The sequence below is a fragment of the Somniosus microcephalus genome, chromosome 4 (genome assembly GCF_052327205.1).
Source record: "Somniosus microcephalus isolate GS21.2 chromosome 4, FLI_Smic_1.0, whole genome shotgun sequence".
NCBI lineage: Eukaryota > Metazoa > Chordata > Chondrichthyes > Squaliformes > Somniosidae > Somniosus > Somniosus microcephalus.
In genome coordinates this window covers 348,119,473-348,133,474 of record NC_140990.1, presented here as the reverse complement: position 1 = coordinate 348,133,474, position 14,002 = coordinate 348,119,473, and positions in this window count along the sequence as shown.

The following is a 14,002-nucleotide window of genomic DNA, read 5'->3' as shown; positions in this document are numbered from 1 at the left end:
ATGATTACATGACACTGGGAGAGAGTCACAGAGCGGGGGAGTGAGGAGTGACGATTACATGACACTGGGAGAGAGTCACAGAGCGGTGGGAATGAGGAGTGAAGATTGACTGACACTGGGAGGGAGTCACAGAGTGGGGGAGTGAGGAGTGAAGATTGACTGACACTGGGAGAGAGTCACAGAGCGGGGGGAGTGAGGAGTGAAGATTGACTGACACTGGGAGGGAGTCACAGAGTGGGGGAGTGAGGAGTGCAGATTGACTGACACTGGGAGAGAGTCACAGAGCGGGGGGAGAGAGGAGTGATGATTGACTGACACTGGGAGAGAGTCACAGAGCGGGGGGAGTGTGGAGTGAAGATTGCCTGACACTGGGAGAGAGTCACAGAGCGGGGGGAGTGAGGAGTGAAAATTGACTGACACTGGGAGAGAGTCACAGAGTGAGGAGTGAGGAGTGAAGGTTGACTGACACTGGGAGAGAGTCACAGAGTGGGGAGTGAGGGGTGAAGGTTGACTGACACTGGGAGAGAGTCACAGAGCGGGGGGAGTGAGGAGTGAAAATTGACTGACACTGGGTGAGAGTCACAGAGTGGGGGGAGTGAGGAGTGAAGATTGACTGACACTGGGAGAGAGTCACAGAGCGGGGGAGTGTGGGGTGAAGATTGACTGACACTGGGAGAGAGTCACAGAGCGTGGGAGTGAGGAGTGAAGATTGACTGACACTGGGAGAGTTTCACAGAGTCGGGGGAGTGAGGAGTGAAGATTGCCTGACACTGGGAGAGAGTCACAGCGCGGGGGGAGTGAGGAGTGAAGATTGCCTGACACTGGGAGAGAGTCACTGCGCAGGGGGAGTGAGGAGTGAAGATTGACTGACACTGGGAGAGAGTCACATAGCGGGGGGAGTGAGGAGTGAAGATTGACTGACACTGGGAGAGAGTCACAGCGTGGGGGGAGTGAGGAATGAAGATTGACTGACACTGGGAGAGAATCACAGAGCGGGTGCAGTGAGGAGTGATGATTGGCTGACACTGGGAGAGAATCACAGAGCGGGGGGAGTGAGGAGTGAAGATTGACTGACAATGGGAGGGAGTCACAGAGCGGGGGGAGAGAGGAGTGATGATTGACTGACACTGGGAGAGAGTCACAGAGCGGGGGGAGTGTGGAGTGAAGATTGCCTGACACTGGGAGAGAGTCACAGAGCGGGGGGAGTGAGGAGTGAAGATTGACTGACACTGGGAGAGAGTCACAGAGTGGGGAGTGAGGAGTGAAGGTTGACTGAAACTGGGAGAGAGTCACAGAGTGGGGAGTGAGGAGTGAAGGTTGACTGACACTGGGAGAGAGTCACAGTGCGGGGGGAGTGAGGAGTGAAAATTGACTGACACTGGGAGAGAATCACAGAGCGGGTGGAGTGAGGAGTGATGATTGGCTGACACTGGGAGAGAATCACAGAGCGGGGCGAGTGAGGAGTGAAGATTGACTGACACTGGGAACGAGTCACAGAGCGGGGGGAGTGAGGAGTGAAGATTGCCTGACACTGGAAGAGAGTCACAGAGCGGGGGGAGTGAGGAGTGAAGATTGACTGACACTGGGGGAGAGTCACAGAGTGGGGGGAGTGAGGAGTGAAGATTGACTGACACTGGGAGAGAGTCACAGAGAGGGGGGGTGAGGAGTGAAGATTGACTGACACTGGGAGAGAGTCACAGAGTGGGGGGAGTGAGGAGTGAAGATTGACTGACACTGGGAGAGCGTCACAGAGCGGGGGGAGTGAGGAGTGAAGACTGACTGACACTGGGAACGAGTCACAGAGCGGGGGGAGTGAGGAGTGAAGATTGCCTGACACTGGAAGAGAGTCACAGAGCGGGGGGAGTGAGGAGTGAAGATTGACTGACACTGGGAGAGAGTCACAGAGCGGAGGGAGTGAGGAGTGAAGATTGATTGACACTGGGAGAGAGTCGCAGAGCGGGGGGAGTGAGGAGTGAAGATTGACTGACACTGGGAATGAGTCACAGAGCGGGGGGAGTGAGGAGTGAAGATTGCCTGACACTGGGAGAGAGTCACAGAGTGGGGGGAGTGAGGAGTGAAGATTGACTGACACTGGGAGAGAGTCACAGAGTGGGGGGAGTGAGGAGTGAAGATTACCTGACACTGGGAAAGAGTCTCAGAGCAGGGGAGTGAGGAGTGAAGGTTGACTGACACTGGGAGAGTCACAGAGCGGGGGAGTGAGGAGTGAAGATTGACTGACACTGGGAGAGAATCACAGAGCGGGGGGAGTGAGGAGTGAAGATTGACTGACACTGGGAGAGAGTCACAGAGCGGGGGAGTGAGGAGTGAAGATTGACTGACACTGGGAGAGAGTCACAGAGCGGGGGGTGTGAGGAGTGAAGATTGATTGACACTGGGAGAGGGTCACAGAGCGGGGGGAGTGAGGAGTGAAGATTGACTGACACTGGGAGAGAGTCAGAGAGCGGGGGAATGAAGTGTGAAGATTGATTGACACTGGGAGAGAGTCACAGAGCGGGGGGAGTGAGGAGTGAAGATTGATTGACACTGGGAGAGAGTCACAGAGCGAGGGCAGTGAGGAGTGAAGATTGACTGACACTGGGATGGAGTCACAGAGCGGGGGAGTGAGGAGTGAAGATTGACTGACACTGGGAGAGATTCATAGCACGGGGGGAGTGAGGAGTGATGATTGACTGACACTGGGAGAGAGTCACAGAGTGGGGGGAGTGAGGAGTGAAGATTGACTGACACTGGGAGAGAATCACAGAGCGGTGGAGTGAGGAGTGATGATTGACTGACACTGGGAGAGAGTCACAGAGTGGGGGGAGTGAGGAGTGAAGATTGGCTGACACTGGGAGAGAATCACAGAGCAGGGGGAGTGTGGAGTGAAGATTGACTGACACTGGGAGAGAATCACAGAGCGGGGGAGTGAGGAGTGATGATTGACTGACACTGGGAGAGAGTCACAGAGTGGGGGGAGTGAGGAGTGAAGATTGACGGACACTGGGAGAGAGTCACAGAGCGGGGGAGTGAGGAGTGAAGATAGATTGACACTGGGAGAGAGTCACAGAGCAGAGGGAGTGAGGAGTGAAGATTGACTGACACTGGGAGAGAGTCACAGAGCGGGGGGAGTGAGGATTGAAGATAGATTGACACTGGGAGAGTGTCACAGAGCAGAGGGAGTGAGGAGTGAAGATTGACTGACACTGGGAGAGACTCACAGAGCGGGGGGAGTGAGGAGTGATGATTACATGACACTGGGAGAGAGTCACAGAGCGGGGGAGTGAGGAGTGACGATTACATGACACTGGGAGAGAGACACAGAGCGGTGGGAGTGAGGAGTGAAGATTGACTGACACTGGGAGAGAGTCACAGAGTGGGGGGGTGAGGAGTGTAGATTGACTGACACTGGGAGAGATTCACAGAGCGGGGGGAGTGAGGAGTGAAGATTGCCTGACACTGGGAGAGAGTCACAGAGTGGGGGGAGTGAGGAGTGAAGATTGCCTGACAATGGGAGAGAGTCACAGAGTGGGGGGGTGAGGAGTGTAGATTGACTGACACTGGGAGAGATTCACAGAGCGGGGGGAGTGAGGAGTGAAGATTGACTGACACTGGGAGAGAGTCACAGAGCATGGGGAGTGAGGAGTGAAGATTGACTGACACTGGGAGAGACTCACAGAGCGGGGGGAGTGAGGAGTGATGATTACATGACACTGTGAGAGAGTCACAGAGCGGGGGAGTGAGGAGTGACGATTACATGACACTGGGAGAGAGTCACAGAGCGGTGGGAGTGAGGAGTGAAGATTGACTGACACTGGGAGAGAGTCACAGAGTGGGGGGGTGAGGAGTGTAGATTGACTGACACTGGGAGAGATTCACAGAGCGGGGGGAGTGAGGAGTGAAGATTGCCTGACACTGGGAGAGAGTCACAGAGTGGGGGGAGTGAGGAGTGAAGATTGCCTGACACTGGGAGAGAGTCACAGAGTAGGGGGAGTGAGGAGTGAAGATTGCCTGACACTGGGAGAGAGTCTCAGAGCGGGGGAGTGAGGAGTGAAGGTTGACTGACACTGAGAGTGTCACAGAGCGGGGAATGAGGAGTGAAGATTGACTGACACTGGGAGAGAATCACAGAGCGGGGGGAGTGAGGAGTGAAGATTGACTGACACTGGGAGAGAGTCACAGAGCGGGGGAGTGAGGAGTGAAGATTGACTGACACTGGGAGAGAGTCACAGAGCGGGGGGTGTGAGGAGTGAAGATTGACTGACATTGGGAGAGAGTCAGAGAGCGGGGGAATGAAGTGTGAAGATTGATTGACACTGGGAGAGAGTCACAGAGCGTGGGGAGTGAGGAGTGAAGATTGATTGACACTGGGAGAGAGTCACAGAGCGAGGGCAGTGAGGAGTGAAGATTGTCTGACACTGGGATGGAGTCACAGAGCGGGGGAGTGAGGAGTGAAGATTGACTGACACTGGGAGAGATTCATAGCACGGGGGGAGTGAGCAGTGGAGATTGACTGACACTGGGAGAGAATCACAGAGTGGGGGGAGAGGGAGTTAAGATTGACTGACACTGGGAGAGAATCACAGAGCGGGGGAGTGAGGAGTGATGATTGACTGACACTGGGAGAGAGTCACAGAGTGGGGGGAGTGAGGAGTGAAGATTGGCTGACACTGGGAGAGAATCACAGAGCAGGGGGAGTGTGGAGTGAAGATTGACTGACACTGGGAGAGAATCACAGAGCGGGGGAGTGAGGAGTGATGATTGACTGACACTGGGAGAGAGTCACAGAGTGGGGGGAGTGAGGAGTGAAGATTGACTGACACTGGGAGAGAGTCACAGAGCGGGGGAGTGAGGATTGAAGATAGATTGACACTGGGAGAGAGTCACAGAGCAGAGGGAGTGAGGAGTGAAGATTGACTGACACTGGGAGAGAATCACAGAGTGGGGGGAGTGAGGAGTGATGATTGACTGACACTGGGAGAGGGTCACAGAGCGGGGGGAGTGAGGAGTGAAGATTGACTGACACTGGGAGAGAGTCACAGAGCGGGGGGAGTGAGGAGTGATGATTGACTGACACTGGGAGAGAGTCACAGAGCGGGGGAGTTTGCGGTGAAGATTGACTGACACTGGGAGAGAGTCACAGAGCAGGGGGAGTGTGGAGTGATGATTGACTGACACTGGGAGAGAGTCACAGAGCGGGGGGAGTGAGGAGTGAAGATTGACTGACACTGGGAGAGAGTCACAGAGCGGGGGGAGTGAGGAGTGAAGATTGACTGACACTGGGAGAGAGTCACAGAGTCGGGGGAGTGAGGAGTGAAGATTGCCTGACACTGGGAGAGAGTCACAGCACGGGGGGAGTGAGGAGTGAAGATTGCCTGACACTGGGAGAGAGTCAATGCGTGGGGGGAGAGAGGAGTGAAGATTGACTGACACTGGGAGAGAGTCACAGTGCGGGGGTAGTGAGGAGTGATGATTACATGACACTGGGAGAGAGTCACAGAGCGGGGGAGTGAGGAGTGACGATTACATGACACTGGGAGAGAGTCACAGAGCGGGGGAGTGAGGAGTGATGATTGACTGACACTGGGAGAGAGTCACAGAGTGGGGGGAGTGAGGAGTGAAGATTGGCTGACACTGGGAGAGAATCACAGAGCAGGGGGAGTGTGGAGTGAAGATTGACTGACACTGGGAGAGAATCACAGAGCGGGGGAGTGAGGAGTGATGATTGACTGACACTGGGAGAGAGTCACAGAGTGGGGGGAGTGAGGAGTGAAGATTGACTGACACTGGGAGAGAGTCACAGAGCGGGGGAGTGAGGATTGAAGATAGATTGACACTGGGAGAGAGTCACAGAGCAGAGGGAGTGAGGAGTGAAGATTGACTGACAATGGGAGAGAATCACAGAGTGGGGGGAGTGAGGAGTGATGATTGACTGACACTGGGAGAGAGTCACAGAGCGGGGGGAGTGAGGAGTGAAGATTGACTGACACTGGGAGAGAGTCACAGAGCGGGGGGAGTGAGGAGTGATGATTGACTGACACTGGGAGAGAGTCACAGAGCGGGGGAGTTTGCGGTGAAGATTGACTGACACTGGGAGAGAGTCACAGATCAGGGGGAGTGTGGAGTGATGATTGACTGACACTGGGAGAGAGTCACAGAGCGGGGGGAGTGAGGAGTGAAGATTGACTGACACTGGGAGAGAGTCACAGAGCGGGGGGAGTGAGGAGTGAAGATTGACTGACACTGGGAGCGAGTCACAGAGTCGGGGGAGTGAGGAGTGAAGATTGCCTGACACTGGGAGAGAGTCACAGCACGGGGGGAGTGAGGAGTGAAGATTGCCTGACACTGGGAGAGAGTCAATGCGTGGGGGGAGTGAGGAGTGAAGATTGACTGACACTGGGAGAGAGTCACAGTGCGGGGGTAGTGAGGAGTGATGATTACATGACACTGGGAGAGAGTCACAGAGCGGGGGAGTGAGGAGTGACGATTACATGACACTGGGAGAGAGTCACAGAGCGGTGGTAGTGAGGAGTGAAGATTGACTGACACTGGGAGACAGTCACAGTGTGGGGGAGTGAGGAGTGTAGATTGACTGACACTGGGAGAGAGTCACCGAGCGGGGGGAGTGTGGAGTGAAGATTGCCTGACACTGGGAGAGAGTCACAGAGCGGGGGGAGAGAGGAGTGATGATTGACTGACACTGGGAGAGAGTCACAGAGCGGGGGGAGTGTGGAGTGAAGATTGCCTGACACTGGGAGAGAGTCACAGAGCGGGGGGAGTGAGGAGTGAAGATTGACTGACACTGGGAGAGAGTCACAGAGTGGGGAGTGAGGAGTGAAGGTTGACTGACACTGGGAGAGAGTCACAGAGCGGGGGGAGTGAGGAGTGAAAATTGACTGACACTGGGTGAGAGTCACAGAGTGGGGGGAGTGAGGAGTGAAGATTGACTGACTGGGAGAGAGTCACAGAGCGGGGGAGTGTGGGGTGAAGATTGACTGACACTGGGAGAGAGTCACAGAGCGGGGGAGTGAGGAGTGAAGATTGACTGACACTGGGAGAGAGTCACTGAGCGGGGGGAGTGAGGAGTGAAGATTGACAGACACTTGGAGAGAGTCACAGAGTCGGGGGAGTGAGGAGTGAAGATTGCCTGACACTGGGAGAGAGATACAGCGCGGGGGGAGTTAGGAGTGAAGATTGCCTGACACTGGGAGAGAGTCACTGCGCAGGGGGAGTGAGGAGTGAAGATTGACTGACACTGGGAGAGAGTCACATAGCGGGGGGAGTGAGGAGTGAAGATTGACTGACACTGGGAGAGAGTCACAGCGCGGGGGGAGTGAGGAATGAAGATTGACTGACACTGGGAGAGAATCACAGAGCGGGTGGAGTGAGGAGTGATGATTGGCTGAAACTGGGAGAGAATCACAGAGCGGGGGGAGTGAGGAGTGAAGATTGACTGACACTGGGAGAGAGTCACAGAGCGGGGGAGTGAGGAGTGAAGATTGATTGACACTGGGAGAGAGTCACAGAGCGGAGGGAGTGAGGAGTGAAGATTGACTGACACTGGGAGAGAATCACAGAGTGGGGGGAGTGAGGAGTGATGATTGACTGACACTGGGAGGGAGTCACAGAGCATGGGGAGTGAGGAGTGAAGATTGACTGACACTGGGAGAGAGTCACAGAGCAGGGGGAGTGAGGAGTGAAGATTGACTGACACTGGGGGAGAGTCACAGAGCGGGGGGAGTGAGGAGTGATGATTACATGACACTGGGAGAGAGTCACAGAGCGGGGGAGTGAGGAGTGACGATTACATGACACTGGGAGAGAGTCACAGAGCGGTGGGAGTGAGGAGTGAAGATTGACTGACACTAGGAGAGAGTCACAGAGTGGGGGGAGTGAGGAGTGAAGATTGACTGACACTGGGAGAGAGTCACAGAGTGGGGGGAGTGAGGAGTGAAGATTACCTGACACTGGGAGAGAGTCTCAGAGCAGGGGAGTGAGGAGTGAAGGTTGACTGACACTGGGAGAGTCACAGAGCGGGGGAGTGAGGAGTGAAGATTGACTGACACTGGGAGAGAATCACAGAGCGGGGGAGTGAGGAGTGAAGATTGACTGACACTGGGAGAGAGTCACAGAGCGGGGGGTGTGAGGAGTGAAGATTGATTGACACTGGGAGAGAGTCACAGAGCGGGGGGAGTGAGGAGTGAAGATTGACTGACACTGGGAGAGAGTCAGAGAGCGGGGGAATGAAGTGTGAAGATTGATTGACACTGGGAGAGAGTCACAGAGCGGGGAGAGTGAGGAGTGAAGATTGATTGACACTGGGAGAGAGTCACAGAGCGAGGGCAGTGAGGAGTGAAGATTGACTGACACTGGGATGGAGTCACAGAGCGGGGGAGTGAGGAGTGAAGATTGACTGACACTGGGAGAGATTCATAGCACGGGGGGAGTGAGGAGTGATGATTGACTGACACTGGGAGAGAGTCACAGAGTGGGGGGAGTGAGGAGTGAAGATTGACTGACACTGGGAGAGAATCACAGAGCGGGGGAGTGAGGAGTGATGATTGACTGACACTGGGAGAGAGTCACAGAGTGGGGGGAGTGAGGAGTGAAGATTGGCTGACACTGGGAGAGAATCACAGAGCAGGGGGAGTGTGGAGTGAAGATTGACTGACACTGGGAGAGAATCACAGAGTGGGGGGAGTGAGGAGTGAAGATTGACTGACACTGGGAGAGAGTCACAGAGCGGGGGAGTGAGGAGTGAAGATAGATTGACACGGAGAGAGTCACAGAGCAGAGGGAGTGAGGAGTGAAGATTGACTGACACTGGGAGAGAGTCACAGAGCGGGGGGAGTGAGGATTGAAGATAGATTGACACTGGGAGAGAGTCACAGAGCAGAGGGAGTGAGGAGTGAAGATTGACTGACACTGGGAGAGAATCACAGAGTGGGGGATTGAGGAGTGATGACTGACTGACACTGGGAGAGAGTCACAGAGCGGGGAGAGTGAGGAGTGAAGATTGACTGACACTGGGAGAGAGTCACAGAGCGGGGGGAGTGAGGAGTGATGATTGACTGACACTGGGAGAGGGTCACAGAGCGGGGGAGTGTGGGGTGAAGATTGACTGACACTGGGAGAGAGTCACAGAGCAGGGGGAGTGTGGAGTGATGATTGACTGACACTGGGAGAGAATCACAGAGCGGGGGGAGTGAGCAGTGATGATTGACTGACACTGGGAGAGAGTCACAGAGTCGGGGGAGTGAGGAGTGAAGATTGACTGACACTGGGAGAGAGTCACAGAGCATGGGGAGTGAGGAGTGAAGATTGACTGACACTGGGAGAGACTCACAGAGCGGGGGGAGTGAGGAGTGATGATGACATGACACTGTGAGAGAGTCACAGAGCGGGGGAGTGAGGAGTGACGATTACATGACACTGGGAGAGAGTCACAGAGCGGTGGGAGTGAGGAGTGAAGATTGACTGACACTGGGAGAGAGTCACAGAGTGGGGGGGTGAGGAGTGTAGATTGACTGACACTGGGAGAGATTCACAGAGCGGGGGGAGTGAGGAGTGAAGATTGCCTGACACTGGGAGAGAGTCACAGAGTGGGGGGAGTGAGGAGTGAAGATTGCCTGACACTGGGAGAGAGTCTCAGAGCGGGGGAGTGAGGAGTGAAGGTTGACTGACACTGAGAGAGTCACAGAGCGGGGAATGAGGAGTGAAGATTGACTGACACTGGGAGAGAATCACAGAGCGGGGGGAGTGAGGAGTGAAGATTGACTGACACTGGGAGAGAGTCACAGAGCGGGGGAGTGAGGAGTGAAGATTGACTGACACTGGGAGAGAGTCACAGAGCGGGGGGTGTGAGGAGTGAAGATTGACTGACACTGGGAGAGAGTCAGAGAGCGGGGGAATGAAGTGTGAAGATTGATTGACACTGGGAGAGAGTCACAGAGCGGGGGGAGTGAGGAGTGAAGATTGATTGACACTGGGAGAGAGTCACAGAGCGAGGGCAGTGAGGAGTGAAGATTGACTGACACTGGGATGGAGTCACAGAGCGGGGGAGTGAGGAGTGAAGATTGACTGACACTGGGAGAGATTCATAGCACGGGGGAGTGAGCAGTGGAGATTGACTGACATTGGGAGAGAATCACAGAGTGGGGGGAGTGAGGAGTGAAGATTGACTGACACTGGGAGGGAATCACAGAGCGGGGGAGAGAGGAGTGATGATTGACTGACACTGGGAGAGAGTCACAGAGTGGGGGGAGTGAGGAGTGAAGATTGGCTGACACTGGGAGAGAATCACAGAGCAGGGGGAGTGTGGAGTGAAGATTGACTGACACTGGGAGAGAATCACAGAGCGGGGGAGTGAGGAGTGATGATTGACTGACACTGGGAGAGAGTCACAGAGTGGGGGGAGTGAGGAGTGAAGATTGACTGACACTGGGAGAGAGTCACAGAGCGGGGGAGTGAGGATTGAAGATAGATTGACACTGGGAGAGAGTCACAGAGCAGAGGGAGTGACGAGTGAAGATTGACTGACACTGGGAGAGAATCACAGAGTGGGGGGAGTGTGGAGTGAAGATTGCCTGACACTGGGAGAGAGTCACAGAGCGGGGGGAGTGAGGAGTGAAGATTGACTGACACTGGGAGAGAGTCACAGAGTGGGGAGTGAGGAGTGAAGGTTGACTGACACTGGGAGAGAGTCACAGAGCGGGGGGAGTGAGGAGTGAAAATTGACTGACACTGGGTGAGAGTCACAGAGTGGGGGGAGTGAGGAGTGAAGATTGACTGACACTGGGAGAGAGTCACAGAGCGGGGGAGTGTGGGGTGAAGATTGACTGACACTGGGAGAGAGTCACAGAGCGGGGGAGTGAGGAGTGAAGATTGACTGACACTGGGAGAGAGTCACAGAGCGGGGGGAGTGAGGAGTGAATATTGACTGACACTTGGAGAGAGTCACAGAGTCGGGGGAGTGAGGAGTGAAGATTGCCTGACACTGGGAGAGAGATACAGTGCGGGGGGAGTTAGGAGTGAAGATTGCCTGACACTGGGAGAGAGTCACTGCGCAGGGGGAGTGAGGAGTGAAGATTGACTGACACTGGGAGAGAGTCACATAGCGGGGGGAGTGAGGAGTGAAGATTGACTGACACTGGGAGAGAGTCACAGCGCGGGGGGAGTGAGGAATGAAGATTGACTGACACTGGGAGAGAATCACAGAGCGGGTGGAGTGAGGAGTGATGATTGGCTGAAACTGGGAGAGAATCACAGAGCGGGGGGAGTGAGGAGTGATGATTGACTGACACTGGGAGAGAGTCACAGAGCGGGGGAGTGAGGAGTGAAGATTGATTGACACTGGGAGAGAGTCACAGAGCGGAGGGAGTGAGGAGTGAAGATTGACTGACACTGGGAGAGAATCACAGAGTGGGGGGAGTGAGGAGTGATGATTGACTGACACTGGGAGGGAGTCACAGAGCATGGGGAATGAGGAGTGAAGATTGACTGACACTGGGAGAGAGTCACAGAGCGGGGGGAGTGAGGAGTGATGATTACATGACACTGGGACAGAGTCACAGAGCGGGGGAGTGAGGAGTGACGATTACATGACACTGGGAGAGAGTCACAGAGCGGTGGGAGTGAGAAGTGAAGATTGACTGACACTAGGAGAGAGTCACAGAGTGGGGGGAGTGAGGAGTGAAGATTGACTGACACTGGGAGAGAGTCACAGAGTGGGGGGAGTGAGGAGTGAAGATTGACTGACACTGGGAGAGAGTCACAGAGTGGGGGGAGTGAGGAGTGAAGATTACCTGACACTGGGAGAGAGTCTCAGAGCAGGGGAGTGAGGAGTGAAGGTTGACTGACACTGGGAGAGTCACAGAGCGGGGGAGTGAGGAGTGAAGATTGACTGACACTGGGAGAGAATCACAGAGCGGGGGGAGTGAGGAGTGAAGATTGACTGACACTGGGAGAGAGTCACAGAGCGGCGGAGTGAGGAGTGAAGATTGACTGACACTGGGAGAGAGTCACAGAGCGGGGGGTGTGAGGAGTGAAGATTGATTGACACTGGGAGAGAGTCACAGAGCGGGGGGAGTGAGGAGTGAAGATTGACTGACACTGGGAGAGAGTCAGAGAGCGGGGGAATGAAGTGTGAAGATTGATTGACACTGGGAGAGAGTCACAGAGCGGGGAGAGTGAGGAGTGAAGATTGATTGACACTGGGAGTGAGTCACAGAGCGAGGGCAGTGAGGAGTGAAGATTGACTGACACTGGGATGGAGTCACAGAGCGGGGGATTGAGGAGTGAAGATTGACTGACACTGGGAGAGATTCATAGCACGGGGGGAGTGAGGAGTGATGATTGACTGACACTGGGAGAGAGTCACAGAGTGGGGGGAGTGAGGAGTGAAGATTGACTGACACTGGGAGAGAATCACAGAGCGGGGGATTGAGGAGTGATGATTGACTGACACTGGGAGAGAGTCACAGAGTGGGGGGAGTGAGGAGTGAAGATTGGCTGACACTGGGAGAGAATCACAGAGCAGGGGGAGTGTGGAGTGAAGATTGACTGACACTGGGAGAGAATCACAGAGCGGGGGAGTGAGGAGTGATGATTGACTGACACTGGGAGAGAGTCACAGAGTGGGGGGAGTGAGGAGTGAAGATTGACTGACACTGGGAGAGAGTCACAGAGCGGGGGAGTGAGGAGTGAAGATAGATTGACACTGGGAGAGAGTCACAGAGCAGAGGGAGTGAGGAGTGAAGATTGACTGACACTGGGAGAGAGTCACAGAGCGGGGGGAGTGAGGAGTGAAGATTGACTGACACTGGGAGAGAGTCACAGAGCGGGGGGAGTGAGGAGTGATGATTGACTGACACTGGGATAGAGTCACAGAGCGGGGGAGTGTGGGGTGAAGATTGACTGACACTGGGAGAGAGCCACAGAGCAGGGGGAGTGTGGAGTGATGATTGACTGACACTGGGAGAGAATCACAGAGCGGGGGGAGTGAGCAGTGATGATTGACTGACACTGGGAGAGAGTCACAGAGTCGGGGGAGTGAGGAGTGAAGATTGCCTGACACTGGGAGAGAATCACAGAGCGGGTGGAGTGAGGAGTGATGATTGGCTGACACTGGGAGAGAATCACAGAGCTGGGGGAGTGAGGAGTGATGATTGACTGACACTGGGAGAGAGTCACAGAGCGGGGGAGTGAGGGGTGAAGATTGACTGACACTGGGAGAGAGTCACAGAGCGGGGGAGTGAGGACTGAAGATTGACTGACACTGGGAGAGAGTCACAGAGCGGGGGGAGTGAGGAGTGAAGATTGACTGACACTGGGAGAGAGTCACAGAGCGGGGGAGTGAGGATTGAAGATAGATTGACACTGGGAGAGAGTCACAGAGCAGAGGGAGTGACGAGTGAAGATTGACTGACACTGGGAGAGAATCACAGAGTGGGGGGAGTGAGGAGTGATGATTGACTGACACTGGGAGAGAGTCACAGAGCGGGGGGAGTGTGGAGTGAAGATTGCCTGACATTGGGAGAGAGTCACAGAGCGGGGGGAGAGAGGAGTGATGATTGACTGACACTGGGAGAGAGTCACAGAGCGGGGGGAGTGTGGAGTGAAGATTGCCTGACACTGGGAGAGAGTCACAGAGCAGGGGGAGTGAGGAGTGAAGATTGACTGACACTGGGAGAGAGTCACAGAGTGGGGAGTGAGGAGTGAAGGTTGACTGACACTGGGAGAGAGTCACAGAGCGGGGGGAGTGAGGAGTGAAAATTGACTGACACTGGGTGAGAGTCACAGAGTGGGGGGAGTGAGGAGTGAAGAATGACTGACACTGGGAGAGAGTCACAGAGCGGGGGAGTGTGGGGTGAAGATTGACTGACACTGGGAGAGAGTCACAGAGCGGGGGAGTGAGGAGTGAAGATTGACTGACACTGGGAGAGAGTCACAGAGCGGGGGGAGTGAGGAGTGAAGATTGACTGACACTTGGAGAGAGTCACAGAGT